General features: G+C 38.1%; 1 pseudogene; it reads right to left on the bottom strand.

The window, feature by feature from the left end:
• Positions 1-11,053: 11,053 nt before the first annotated feature.
• Positions 11,054-11,214, bottom strand: LOC132020952 (U4 spliceosomal RNA; annotated as a pseudogene).
• Between the last annotated feature and the right edge of the window lie 232 nt (positions 11,215-11,446).

Genomic DNA, 11,446 nt, shown 5'->3' with positions numbered 1-11,446 from the left:
TTATCCTGACAACTATACTCCTATAGAAGATTGGAGACCCTGTGGTCTTCCTCCATTTCCTAAATCTTGCAAATCCCTCCTCCACTTCCTGACTAACACTTGTGCTCAAACTTTTTCAAATCCACACACTATAGATCTCTAAATATTTTATTTTATTTCATCTCATTTAATTTCAGTGCAGTTAACATATAGTGTTATATTAGTTTTAGGTGTATATTACAGTGATTCAAGTCCATATATTACTTAGTGCTCATCAAGGTAAGTGTATTCTTAATCTCCATCACCTATTTCACCCATCCCCTTACCTACCTCCCCTCTGGCAACCATCAGTTTGTTCTCTATAGTTAAAAGTCTGTTTCTTGGTTTCTTTCTCTTTTCACCTTTGTTTACTTGTTTTGTTTCTTAAATTCCACATATGAGTAAAATATTTTTATATCTATCTACCTATCATCTATCTATCAACTATCATCTATCTATTGTATCTATTTATCTATTATGGATAATATCTATTATCTATCTATATCCATATCCCAGATCTTTATCCATTCATCTATCGATGGATACTTGGGCTGCTTCCATTATTTGGCTATTGTAAATAATGCTGCTTATAAACAGAGGAATGTATCCATTTGAATTAGAATTTTTGTATTTTTGGGGGTAAATACCCAATAGTATGATTATTGGATAATAGGGTAGTTCTACTTTAAACTTTGAGGAAACTCCACACTGTTTTCCAGAGTGGTTGTACCAGTTTTCATTCCTGCCAACAATATAAGAGAGTTCCTTTTTCTTTACATCTTCACAAACAGTTGTTATTTCTTATGTTGATGATTTTAGCTATTCTTCACAGATGTGAGATGATACCTTATTGTAGTTTTTTAAAATTAACATATAATGTATTATTTGTTTCAGGGGTATGGCTCTGTGATTCATCAGTCTTACACAATTCACAGCACTCACCATAGCCCATACACTCCCCACTGTCCATCACCCAGTTACCCCATCCACTTCCCTCCCCTCTAGCAACCCTCCGTTTGTTTCCTGAGATTAAGAGTCTCTTAGATACCTCACTGTAGTTTTGATTTGCATTTCCTTAACTATGAGTGCCGTTGAGCATCTTTTCATGTGCCTGTTGGCTATCTGGATGTCTTCTTTGGAGAAATGTCTGTTCATGCCTTTTGCCCACTTTTTAATTGGATTATTTTTGGGGTGATTAATTTTTAAACTCTTTATTTTGGATACTAACCCTTTCTTGGATTTGTCATTTGTGAATATCTTCTCCCATTCCATAAGTTGCCTTTTAGTTTTGTTGATCGTTTTCTTCATTGTGCAGATGCTTCTTACTTTAATGTGGTCCCAATAATTTATTTTTACTTTTGTGTTCCTTGTCTCAGGAGACATATTTAGAAAAATGTTGCTATGGCCAATATCAAAGAAATAACTGCCTGTCCTCTCTTCTAGGAGTTTAGTGATTTCCTGTCTCACATTTAGGCCTTTAATCTATTTTGAATTTATTTTCAGGTATGGTGGAATAAAGAGGTCCAGTTTCTTTCTTTTGCATGTTGCAGTCTGGTTTTTCCAATGTTATTTGTTGATGAAACTGTCCTCCAACAGGATATTCTTTTTTAAAAAAAGATTTTATTTATTCATTTAGAGAAAGAAAGAGCAGGCTGGTAGAGGGGTTGAGGAAGAGGGAGAGAATCTCTAGCAGATTCACACCGAGTGTGGATCCTGACATGGGACTGGTTCCCACAATTCTGAGATCATGACCTGGGCAGATGTTCAACTGACAGGTACCAATGTATGCTCCCCCACAATGTATATTCTTTCTTGCTTTGTCAAAGATTAATTTACCATATAATTTTGGGTTTATTTTTGGGTTTTCTATTTTGTTCTATTGATCTATGTGTCTATTTTTGTGCCAGTACCATAGTTTTTTGATTACTATAGCTTTATAATATAACTTAAAATCTAGGATTGTGAGATATCCAGTTGTGTTTTTCTTTTTCAGGAATTTTTTGGCTATTCAAAAACTTTTGTGGTTACATACAAATTTTAAGTTTGTTTGTCCTAGTTATATGAGAAATGCTGTGGCTATTTTGATAGGGATTTCATTAAAGTGTAGATTGCTTTGTGCAGCATAGACATTTTAACAATATTTGTTCTTCCAATCAATAAGCATGGTATGTTTTTCTATTTCTTTGTGTTGTCTTCAATTTCTTTCATCAGTATTTTATAGTTTTCAGAGTTCAGTTCTTTTATGTTTTGGTTAAGTTTATTTCTAGTTATATTATTATTTTTGGTGCAATTATAAATGGGATTGATCCCTTAATTTCTCTTTCTGCTGCTTCATTTTTGGAGTATAGAAATGAAATAGATTTCTGTACATTGATTTTTTATCTTGAGACTTAACTAAATTTATTTTTCATTCATTTACTAAATTACTTTATCATTCATTTACTAAATTCATTTATTATTCATTTAAATTCATTCTAGTAATTTTTGGTGGAATCTTTTGGGTGTTCTATATATAGTATCATGTTATCTAGAAATAGTGAGCTTTACTTCTTTACTGATTTGGATGCTTTAAATTCTTTTTTCTGTCTAATTGCTTTGGCTAGGATTTCTAGCACTATGTTGAATAAAACTGGTGAGACTGGACATCCTTCTCTTGTTCCTGACCTTAGGACAAAAACTCTCAGTTTTTCCCCATTGAAGATGATATTCCCTATGGGTTTTTCCTTGAGGGCCTTTATTATATTGAGGTATGTTCCCTCTAACCTTACCTTGTTGAGCATTTTTATCATGAATGCTGTAGTACTTTATCAAATGCTTTTTCTGCATCTATTGAGAGGACCATATAGTTTTAATCCTTCCTTTTATTAATGTATTGTATCACGTTGATTGGTTTGCAAATACTGAACCACCCTTGCAACCCAGGAATAAATCCACTTGATCATGTATTGTTTTAATGTACTTTGGATTTGATTTGCTTGTTTCTTGTTGAGAATGTTTGCATCCATGCCCTGTAATTCTCTTTTTTTTTAGTGCAGTTTTTGTCTGGTTTTGGAGTCAGGGTAATGCCAGCCTTGTAGAATGAGTTTGAAAGTTTTTCTTCCATTTCTATTTTTTTGGAAGAGTTTGAGAAGAATAGGTATTAACTCTTCTTTAAATGTTTGGTAGAATTCCCTTAGGAAGCAGTTTGGCCCCAGTTTGTTTGTTGGAAGATTTAGGAATACTGATTCAATTTCTTTGCTGGTTATGGATCTATTCAGATTTTTAATTTCTACCTGTTTCAGTTTTGGTAGTTTATGTTTCTAGCAATTTAACCATTTCTTCCAGATTGTCAAACTTGGTGCCATATAATTTTTCATAATATTCTAATTGTTCGTATTTCGGTGGTGTTGGTTGTGGTCTCTTCTCTCTCATTTATGATTTTGTTTGGGTCCTTTCTCTTTTCTTTTTGATAAGTCTGGCTGGGGGGTTTATCAATTTTATTAATTCTTTCATAGAACTAGCTCCTAGTTTCATTGATCTGTTCTGCTGGTTTATTTTTTTAAAATTTTATTTATTTTTTTCAATTTCTTTTTAGTGTTCCAGAATTCGTTGTTTATGTTTTCTGTTTGTTTCCATACAATTTATTCTACTCTAATCTCTATTATTTCCCTTTTTCTACTGGCTTTAGGTCACTTGCTATTCTTTTTCTGGCTCCTTTAGGTATAAGGTTAGGTTGTGTATTGAGGTTTTTTCCGGCTTCTTGAGGTAGACACGTATTGCTGTATGCTTCCCTCTTAGGACTGCTTTTGTTCCAACCCAAATGTTTTGGATCATCATGTTTTCATTTTCATTTGCTTCCATGTATTTTAAAATTTCTTCTTTAATTCCCTGGTTGACCCATTCATTCTTTAGTAGGATATTCTTTAATCTCCATGTTTTTGTGGTCTCTCCAAATTTTTTCTTGTAGTTGACTTCAAGTTTCATAGCATTGTGGGCTGAAAATATACATGGTCTGATCTCAGTCTTTTTGTACTTGCCAAGGACTGATTTGTACCTAGAATGTGATGTCTTCTGGAGGATGTCCCAGGTGCAGTTGAAAGGAATGTGTGTTCTGCTGCTTTAGGATGAAATGTTCTGAATATATCTGAAGTCCATCTGGTCTGGTGTATTATGCAAAGCCATTGTTTCTTTGTTGGTTTTCTGCTGTGTTTTATGATGTATCCATTGTTGTACATGGGGTATGAAAGTCCCCTACTATTATTGTATTATTGTTATATAACAATACAACTTATGTTTGTTATGAATTATTTTATATATTTGGGTGCTCCCAAGTTAGGGCATAAATATTTATAGTTGTTGGATCTTCTTGTTGGGTAGTTCCCTTTATTATGATACAGTGCCATTCTTTATCTCTTGTTATAGTCTTTGGATTAAAATCTAGTTTGTCTGATGTGTCTGATGTAAGTGTTGCTCCTCTGGCTTTCTTTTGACATCTGTTAGCCTGATAAATGATTCTCCATCCTGTCACTTTCAATCTTCAGGTGTCTTTAGGTCTAAAATGAATCTCTTGTAGACAGCATATAGATGAGTCTTGGGTGTGTGTTTTAATCCATTCTAACACCCTATGATTCGAGCATTTAGTCCATTTATGTATAGAGTAATTATTGATAGATATGAATTTACTGACATTGTATTACCTGTAGTGTCAGTATTTCTGAAGATTTTCTCTGTTGCTTTTGATCTTTCTTTCTCACTTAAACAGTCCCCCTTATGCTTTCTTGTAGGGCTAGTTTAGTGTTCATGAACTTTAATTTTTTTTTTTTTGGTCTGGGAAATTCCTTATGTATCCTTCTAGTCTGAATGACAGGCTTGCTGGATAAAATATTGGGTGCATTTTCCCCCGTTCAGTGTGTTGAATATATCATGACACTACCTTTTGGCCTGCTACATTTTTGTAGAGAGTTCTACAGCTAATCTTACTTGTCTTCTCTTGTACGGTAAAGATTTCTTTTCTCTTGCTGCTTTTAGGATTTTTTCTTTATATTTTGCAAATTTAACTAAAGTATGTCTTGGTGTTGGCCTGCTTTTGTTGATTTTGAAAGGAGTTCTCTGTGCCTCCTGGATTTGGATGTTTCCTTCCCCAAATTGGGCAAATTCTGCTCCCTTCTTTCTCTCTTCTCCTTGGACTCCAATGATATGAATGTTATTACACGTTATGGAGTCATTGTGTCTCTAAGTCTACATTCGTAACCCAATACTTTTCTTTCTGTCTTCTTTTTAGCTTCATTATATTCCATAATTCTATCTTTTATATCACTTACTTGTTCCTTTGCTTTTTTTCTCCTTGTCGTCATTATATCCAGTTGGCTTCACATATCAGTTATAACATTTTTCATTTTGGCTTTACTAGTTTTAAGGTCTTTTATGTCTGCGTTAAGGTACTCCCTGGTGTCTTTATGTTCTTCTCAAGCCCAGCTAGTTCTCTATGAGTGTTGCTTCAAATTTTGGTCCAGGCATATTACTTATATCTGTTTCAGTTAGACCCCTGGCTGTGACACCTTCTTGTTTTTTCTTTTGGGGATGAATTCCTCTGTTTTGGTATTTGTCTAGGTCTCTGTCTTCGGTGTGTTGTGAAAGCCTATTATATTTCCTGCTCCCAAGAGTAATGGTTTTATGAAGAAGAGGTCATATAATGACCAGGGCCTGTTGCTTCAGGATGTGTATAGTCTGCTGCTGTGTTTTGGTTGCTTTTTTCCCTCAGGTCAGTCTTCTATAGAGTTTTTCTTTGCCTGCAGTGGTGAGTGTTTGGATATTGGCCACAGTGTGGCATTTTAACTAAGTGTGCTCTACTTGTTGAAAGAGACCTGATGCTATTCCATCTAGTCTGCTTGTTTAAAGGGACCTGATGCTATTTCCTCTGAGCTGAACCTTCATAGAATTCTGTGGTCAGTAGATGTGGTGTGGGGGGGGGGCTTTGTGCTGGCCTTCTGAAGGAGAGGCCTACCGCTGCTCTGTCTCTCAGGCACACTTGCCTTAGTTCAGAAGCACCTTCAGAGTGCAGGGGGCCGGGGCCGGGGCCAGGTGTAAGCAGTTTAAGCCTCCTGTGTTGGCTCTGTGATGCTTACTGAAGTCAGTTTATGCTAAAGGGTAGTGGGGGAAAATGGTGCCAGGCAACTCCTTAGTCCCTGGAGAGGGAAGAACACTCCTGCTGCTGTCCAGGAAGCCCTCCGAAAAGGGCAGATAATCTCCACTTTGTGTCCCCGGCATCCCTCAGATTGCTGCCTTTACCCTGTGTCCAGGCTGTCTGCCCACCTCGCAGTGCAGTGTACATTGCGGTCTATCCCAGGCAGGCCAGCTGAGTCTTACAATTCCAAACTTTAGGGATCTCATGTTGGGGGGGGGGAAACCCATGCTTGTTCTCTTGGGGAGGGTCTTACCATACTGGGACTGATGCTTGTCCCAGAAGGGCAGTTACACCAAATCACAGGGCATGGAGTTTGGAGGAAAGTACAGCAAAGCACTGGTGTTCGATTTAGGAACCCTCAGCAGGTGTCTCTGAGCCTTTGCTGAAGGGCAGGGGAAGGAAATTACACCCACCAGCTCTTTTGTCCTCAGAGAGACAATGCTATGTCTCCCAGATGCACTCCAAGAAGAGGGATGGAACCATCTTTCCTGGTGCATCACAGAGGATCCTCAGATCACACCATCCACTTCCAGGCTATCTGCCTTCCCTCTCCACAGGAACACAGCAGTGCCATTAGGGCACTCCACTCCAGTCATGCTGTAGACTTTTAATACTTGAGTCTTTGAGCTCTGCTTGTTGTAAAAACTCATGCAAATTAGCCTCTCTTGTGTTCCTAGTCAAAGGCCTTGTGGAAGTGTTTTCCTTGTGTGATCCCCTGGCAGACCTCTCTCTCTTTTGCTCTCTCTTTCCTCTCTCTGTGAACAGGGCACCTGTGATCTATTTCTCCCCCAAATGTTGTCTCTGCACCTCTTACCTTCCATAATGTGGCCTCTTCTCTTGCTCTAGTTGTTCAGTTTGTTTTGTCAGTCCTTAGATTGATTTCTTGGATGTTTAGAATGATTTGATATTTTTCTAGATGTGTTTGAGGGATGAGGCAAGCCTAGAGTACTCCTCCTAGTCTACTATCTTAGCTTACTCCTATACTGTTTATTTCTGCTCTAATCTTTAACATTTCCTTCCTTCTGCTGGTTTTGGGTTTCCTTGTTCTCTGGCTCCTCTGACTGGATGATATCAAGTGAACTGTCTTGAAGTTCACTAAGTCTGTCTATTGCTTTGTTGAGTTTGATATTGAAACTCTATTGAATTTTTTCATTCAGTCATATTATTTGATTCTCAGATTTCTATTCTTTTAAATTTTTTTCTATTTCTTTGTTGAAATTCTCATTTTGTTCATGTATTGTTTTCTTATTTTCATTTAAGCATCAATCTGTGTTTTCTTGTAGTTCACTAAATTTCTTTAAGATGATTATTCAGAATCTTTGCCAGACAGACCATAGATCTCATTTCTTAGGGTCAGTCATTGGAGATTTCTTAGTGTCCTTTGGTGGTGTCATGTTTTCTTGATTATTAATGATTCTTGTGACCTTATATTGGTATCTGCACATTTGAGGAACTAGGCACCTCCAGCCTTTACAGACTGGCTTTCGCAAGGAAAGCCCTTTATTAGTCAGTATATGTAAAAGTGCTAGATAGGCCATCTGCTGGAATCCTTTGTCTATTGCCTGGTTAATCAAGTGGGATGGCCTTGTACTTTTGTTCATAGGGGCTGGCCTGGTGCCTGGGTCCATGAAGGTGGAGCTGGAGGCAGGGTTCACTGGGGTGGGCCTAGTACTTGAGTCTGTGGTAGTGTGCCTGGGGCCTGGGTCTGTGTGGGTGGGCCTGAATCCTGACTCTGAAGGAGCTGACCATGGGCTGGGGAACATTAAGATTGGGTCTTCTGTCTGTGGAAATCAACCTGGTGCTGATGCTGGCTGGGAGCATGGGTCTGTGATGAGAGACAGCCTGAAGGCTCATATGGGACTGGCCTGGTACATGGGTGGGCTGGATGCCTGGGTCTGTAGGAGCTAGTCTAGAAGAAGAATAATGAAGGCTGGGTTGGTGCTAGGTCTCCCATGAAGTTGGGCACTACTTTCTTTTCCTTGGGCAGTGTGTCTCTGTATGCTGGTTGCCCAGTCTTAAGGGAGTAGGGTGGTAGTTATGTGAAATTGTTTTCCTATCCTTTTCAATGTGTCTTTTTCTTATTTCTATACTCCATCTAGGTGCTTTAAACACTTACCTTGAATTCTTAGCTCTTGTGAAGGTATTTTTACACATGGATAGTGTTCAAATTGATACTCTGGGATGAAGATGAACCCTAGGAACTCCTATACTGCCATTTTGCTGATGTCATTCTGGAGTGAATGTTGATAGAGAAGAGAAGAGGACCAGGAGCTGAACCTTGGGATGTGCACTTTAAGAGATTATGGAGAAGAGATGGAACCAGCGAAGGAGACCGAGAAGTGCAATCAGTGAGGTAGGAGGAAAGCTAAGAGAGTATGTGTATCTTGGGAGGGAACGTTTACAAAGAAAAAAGTGATTGGTTGTGTCATATGTTGCTGGGAGGTAATGCAGGATGAGGACTGACTATTGGCTTTAGTAATGTGACAAGAGATCCTAAACCAGGGAGATTTTTAATTTTTATAGCAATTTAGCTTGTAGTCTCAGTCTTGTAGCTCCAAAGCCAACAACTTGTAAAAACTTGCAAAGAAGTCTGAGAAGGAGTAGGCAATGAAGGTTAGAAGAAAAACAGAGTGTGATATCTCAGAAGCTGAGGGGAGAAAGTGATTTAAGAAGGAAGGGAAGATGTATTGCATAATGCTGCTGATATGTTAAATAAAATGAGAACTAAGATGTATCTGAATTTTGGGAACATGGAGGTTGTGGTAGAATTTGACAGGAGCCATTTTGTTGGTGTGATGGCAGAAGTCTGTTTGCACTCAGTTTAAAAAAGAATGTGAAGAAGTGGAAAGTGAGTATCCCAACCATCTGAGAAGTTTTTCTATAAAGAATAGGAGGGAAATGGGAGGGAGGGAGAGGAAAGAGAGCTAGGGGGAGCGATACAAAGGAGTGTTTGATTGGTGGTGGACTACAGAATCCAAGCCAGGTGAAAGAGTTAAGGGTTTAAGTAGTGAATGGTGGCAGAGTCAATGAGAAGCCATTTTGGGTTGAAGACTTTTTGGAAAAAAGGAAGAAAAGAGAGAATGACTTGGGAAGATAGAAAGTTGTCATCATGCTAGGATGTTTGGAATTGAGGTTTTAGAGGTAGTATAGTTATTGTAAATGACAAGGTTTAGGGTAAGAATGTGGGAGTGGGTGATTGACAGGGCCACTAGAAGTGAGGATATTAAAAATAAAGAGACCAGAGTCTCATCTGGATCATCTATATAGCTATTCAAGTCACCAAGAAAGATAACCAGTGTAAGTGGTAGAGTGGAAGTAAGCCAGTTGCTAATTTTTCAGTGAACCAAGGACACTTGGAAATAACTGAATAAAGAATAGTATAATCTGATGGCATGTGCTTTAAAGGACCTACAGTTTTGAGGAGAATGGAGGCAATGATCTGTAAGAGGCAATGGAGAGTAAGAAGGGCATGTACTCTATCTCCAGCATCAGAAATAAAAATATGTGGAGTATAAATAGCCACTGTTTGAGGGAACTATGCAGGAAGCAGGTTTTCAAAGGATAAGAGGTTTCAGTTAGAGGAGGACTGATATGAAGGGAATTTTTAGAGGAGAAGTTGAGGATCTAGGGGATTTAAAAAATGACAGATTACTTGGGGTAAAGAAGGGTAAAGAGTGCTTATAATTGTGGTGGTTAAGGTAGACAGGGAGGTAATAACATGGTGCAAATAGTCCTGAAGTTCTCTTAGGGGAAGGACCATTAGTTTCAACCATTACCTTTTCTGGGCTTGGTTTCTTAATATTGAGGACAGGGTGGCCAGAACCAGTTCATGTAGTGCCTTATAGATTGTGGTAAGGAATTTGGAATTTAAGTAATTAGAAGCCATCTGAGGGTTTTAGGGAAGAAACAGATAGGGTAAGATTTATATTTTAGAAGAGATCAAACCACAAGAAGTTGTTTTCCTCATCCCGCCTCACTACAGTTTTGGGGGCAGTAATTTTCTCTGCCAAATTTCTCTAGCCAATCCTGTTTACAACTTGGCTGCTGTTTGGAAGGAATGTCAAGTATTCTAGCTTTTAAAGATTTCACAAGATTTTTTTATAGGTGTTCTCACCTTTGCACACAGGTTCTCTTTTTTCCCCTCTGTGTGTGAGTAGATCATACTTCTTGGATTCTTTGCAGTTGTTTTAACTGGTAGGTTTTAAAGATTTTATTTATTTATTTGACAGAGAGAGAGAGAGAGAGAGAGAGAGATCACAAGTAGGCAGAGAGGCAGACATAGAGAGATGAGGAAGCAGGCTCCCTACTGAGCAGAGAGCCTGATGTGGGGCTCGATCCCAGGACCCTAAGATCATGACCTGAGCCAAAGGCAAAGGCTTAACCCACTGAGCCACCCAGGCATCCCTTAACTGGTAGGTTTTGAGTGGAGCAAGTAATTGCAGGTTTGAGACCTTCTGTGTCTCTTTGCATTTCCTGTTGTGACCCCTTGAAGCATGGCACATGGAAATGGCAGCCTAAAAAGTGATGTGGGTGAGCACATGAGCAGAGTTTCGTGCTGACCCATAGTGGATATGTAGTATAAGAAATTATAAACTTTTGTTATTTAAGCCACTGAGATTTTGAGAATGTTTGCTACTACAGTGTACCAGAATCCCGCCTCTCTTAATTGCATCTTAATAGGATGAAAGACTTAAAATAAAGTCATTTAATCCTTTGTTGTCATAAAAGGTACACTAGTGGGGAGTACATTTTTTTAAAAAGGTATGTGTATCTCTTAGACTTCTGAAAATATGCTTAGACTGCCTTTATGAAAATCTGGTTCTGCTTTTAATATATTTATATATGAATATCATGAGAAAAGGAGAAAATAGCTCTTAGAATAATGTTAAGTAAAGTAATAAAGTAATAAAGTAATATTCTTTGCTAAAAGAAAATCACCATGCTGTTCAAAATACGCTTCAAAGTGTTTCAATTAGCAATAATCGCGCCTGGGATAAACCTCATTGGCTACGATACTGCCACTGTGCAAAGCTTTCAAAGTGTTGAGAAGAGAGATTTGGCCCTTTAAAAAGCAAGTAGGTGATAGAAAAGCTTATAAAAATGACTTAAAATTTATGTAATAAAGACATCATTTATTAATTCTTTACTCTTTTATTGATTGAACATTTACTGAGTGCCTGTAATGGGCATGGCTCTGTGTTATATGCTGCAAGTCCAGGAATCAAAGACATTGACTGGTAGATGGGAAAGGAGATGAACAGGGAG

Source organism: Mustela nigripes, chromosome 6 (genome assembly GCF_022355385.1).
Source record: "Mustela nigripes isolate SB6536 chromosome 6, MUSNIG.SB6536, whole genome shotgun sequence".
In the NCBI taxonomy this organism is placed as follows: Eukaryota; Metazoa; Chordata; class Mammalia; order Carnivora; family Mustelidae; genus Mustela; species Mustela nigripes.
This window is presented reverse-complemented; position numbering and strand designations above follow the sequence as displayed.